Source organism: Olea europaea, chromosome 1 (assembly GCF_002742605.1).
Source record: "Olea europaea var. sylvestris chromosome 1, O_europaea_v1, whole genome shotgun sequence".
NCBI lineage: Eukaryota > Viridiplantae > Streptophyta > Magnoliopsida > Lamiales > Oleaceae > Olea > Olea europaea.
The window spans coordinates 13384961-13388916 of NC_036237.1; positions in this window are offsets into that span (position 1 = coordinate 13384961).

Below are 3956 nucleotides of genomic sequence, written 5' to 3' on the forward strand. Positions count from 1 at the left end.
CATGAGTTCAATCCAAAACAGTCGCTACATTTCCAAAAAGTACTTATGGGCCAAAACGAAAATCGTGTGCAAAAGTTACGTTCAATTCTTCGAACGTCGACAATCCAAATATGTAAGTGCTCGTTCTTCAAAAAAAAGCCCAAAATCCCTCATATCTCACGGTAAAGCTCTAACTTCAATCGAAAAATGTAGCTACATTTCTGAAAAGTACTTATGGGCCTAAAACGGAAACCGTGTACAAAAGTTATGCTCAATCTTTCGAATGCTAACATTCCAAATATGCAAGTGCTCGTTCTTCGAAAGAAAAATGGCCAAAATTCCTCTCACATCACGATGATGCCATGTGTTCAATCCAAAACGATCGCTACAATTTCGAAAAGTACTTATGGGCCCAAAATGGAAACCGTGTGCAAAAGTTACGCTCAATTCTTAGAACGCCGACAATCCAAATACGCAAGTGCTCGCTCTTCAAAAAACAAATGGTGAAAATCCCACTTATGTCACTATGATGCCGTGAGTTCTATCCAAAACGGTCGCTACATTTCCAAAAAGTACTTATGGGCCCAAAATGAAAATCGTGTGCAAAAGTTACGCTCAATTATTTGAACGCCGACAATCCAAATATGCAAGTGCTCGTTCTTCGAAAGAAAAATGGCCAAAATCCCTCTTACCTCATGATGATGCAATGAGTTCAATCCAAAATGGTGGCTATATTTTTGATAAGTACTATGGGCCAAAACGAAAATCGTGTGCAAAAGTTACGTTCAATTCCTCGAACGCCGACAATCCAAATATGCAATTGCTTGTTCTTCAAAAAAATGCCCAAAATCCCTCAGACCTCGCGATAAAGCTCTAAGTTGACTCGAAAACTATCACTACATTTCCGAAATGTACTTATGGGCCCAAAATGGACACCGTATGCAAAAGTTACGCTCAATTCTTCGAACGCCAACAATCCAAATATGCAAATGCTCGTTTTTAAAAAAAACAAACGGCCAAAATCCCTCTTATGTCATGATGGTGCCGTGACTTCAATCCAAAATGGTCGCTACATTTCTGAAAAGTACTAATGGGCCAAAACGGACGCCGTGTGCAAAAGTTCCGCTCAATTTTTCGAACGCCAACAATCCAAATATGCGAGTGCTCGTTCTTCGAAAAACAAACGGTCGAAATCCCTCTTACATCACGATGATGTCGTGAGTTCAATCCAAAACGGTCGCTACATTTTCGAAAAGTACATATGGGCCCAAAACGAACATCGTGTGCAAAAGTTACGCTCAATTCTTTGAAAGCCGACAATCAAAATATACAAGTGCACGTTCTTCGAAAAAAATGCCGAAATCCCTCATACGTCACGTTAAAGCTGTGAATTCAATCCAAAACTGTCGCTACATCTTCGAAAAGTACTTATGGGCCCCAAATGGACACCGTGTGAAAAAGTTAAGCTCAATTCTTCGAACGCCGACAATCCAAATATGCAAATGCTCGTTCTTCGAAAAAAATGCCCGAAATCCCTCAAATGTCACGGCAAAGCTGTGAGTTCAATCCGAAACGGTGACTACATTTTCGCAAAGTACTTATGTGACCAGAACGGACACCGTGTGCAAAAGTTGTGCTCAATTCTTCGAACGCCGACAATCCAACTATGCAAGTGCTCGTTCTTCGAAAAATAAACGATCAAAATCCCTCTCACGTCACGCTGATGCCTTGAGTTCAATCCAAAATGGTCGCTACATTTTCGAAAAGTATTTATGGGCCCAAAACGAAAATCGTGTGCAAAAGTTACGCTTAATTCTTCGAATGCTGACAATCCAAATATGCAAGTTCTCGTTCTTCAAAAAACAAATGTCTGAAATCCCTCTTACGTCACGACGATGTCGTGAGTTCAATCCAAAATGTTCGCTACATTTTCAAAAAGTACATATGGGCCCAAAACGGAAACCGTGTGCAAAAGTTACGCTTAATTCTTCGAACGTCGACAATCCAAATATGCAAGTGCTCGTTCTTCAAAAAACAAATGGCCAAAATCCCACTTACGTCACGATGATGTCGTGAGTTCAATCCGAAATGGTCACTACATTTCCCAAAAGTACTTATGGGCCCAAAACGGAAACTGTGTGCAAAAGTTACGCTCAATTCTTCGAACGCCGACAATCCAAATATGCAAGTGCTCATTCTTTAAAAAACAAACTGCCTAAATCCCACTTACATCACGATGATGCCGTGAGTTCAATTCGAAACAGTCGCTACATTTTTGAAAAGTACTTATGGGTCCAAAACGGAAACCGTGTGCAAAAGTTAGGCTCAATTCTTCGTACGCCGATAATCCAAATATGCAAGTGCTCGTTCTTCGAAAAAAATAACCAAAATCCCTCATATGTCACGGTAAAGCTCTAAGTTCAATCGAAAACTGTGGCTACATTTTCGAAAAGTACTTATGGGCCCAAAACGGACACCGTATGCAAAAGTTACGCTCAATTCTTCGAACGTCGACAATCCAAATATGCAAATGCTCATTTTTCAAAAAACAAATGGCCGAAGTCCCTCTTACGTCACGATGGTCCCATGAGTTCAGTCGAAAATGGTCGCTACATTTCTAAAAAGTACTTATAGGGCCAGAACGGACACTGTGTGTAAAAGTCACGCTCAATTCTTCGAACGCCGACAATCCAAATATGCGAGTGCTCGTTCTTCGAAAAACAAACGGTCGAAATCCCTCTTATGTCACGATGATGTCATGAGTTCAATCCAAAACGATCGCTACATTTTCGAAAAGTACATATGAGCCCAAAACGAACACCGTGTGCAAAAGTTACGCTCAATTCTTTGAACGCCGACAATCAAAATATACATGTGCACGTTCTTCGAAAAAAATGCCCGACATCCCTCATACGTCACGGTAAAGCTGTGAATTCAATCCAAAACTGTCGCTACATCTTCGAAAAGTACTTATGGGCCCCAAACGGACACCGTGTGCAAAAGTTAAGCTCAATTCTTCGAACGCCGACAATCCAAATATGTAAATGCTCGTTCTTCAAAAAAAATGCCTGAAATCCCTCAAATGTCACGGCAAAGCTGTGAGTTCAATCCGAAACGGTCACTACATTTTCGCAAAGTACTTATGTGCCCAGAACGGACACCGTGTGCAAAAGTTGCGCTCAATTCTTCGAACGCCGACAATCCAACTATGCAAGTGCTCGTTCTTCGAAAAATAAACGTTCAAAATCCCTCTCACGTCACGCTGATGCTGTGAGTTCAATCCAAAATGGTCGTACATTTTCGAAAACTATTTATGGGCCCAAAACAAAAATCGTGTGCAAAAGTTACGCTTAATTCTTCGAATGCTGACAATCCAAATATGCAAGTTCTCGTTCTTCAAAAAACAAATGTCTGAAATCCCTCTTACGTCACGACGATGCCGTGAGTTCAATCTGAAACTGTCGCTACATTTTCGAAAAGTACTTATGGGCCCAAAACGGAAACCGTGTGCAAAAGTTACGCTCAATTCTTTGAACGCCGACAATCCAAATATGCAAGTGCTCGTTCTTCAAAAAACAAACTGCCCAAATCCCACTTACATCATGATGATGCCGTGAGTTCAATTCGAAACGGTCGCTACATTTCTGAAAAGTACTTATGGGTCCAAAACGGAAACCGTGTGCAAAAGTTAGGCTCAATTCTTCGTACGCCGATAATCCAAATATGCAAGTGCTCGTTCTTCGAAAAAAATGCCCAAAATCCCTCATATGTCGCGATAAAGCTCTAAGTTCAATCGAAAACTTTGGCTACATTTTCGAAAAGTACTTATGGGCCCAAAACGGACATCGTATACAAAAGTTACGCTCAATTCTTAGAACGTCGACAATCCAAATATGTAAATGCTCATTTTTTAAAAAACAAATGGCCGAAGACCCTCTTACATCACGATGGTGCCATGAGTTCAGTCAAAAACGGTC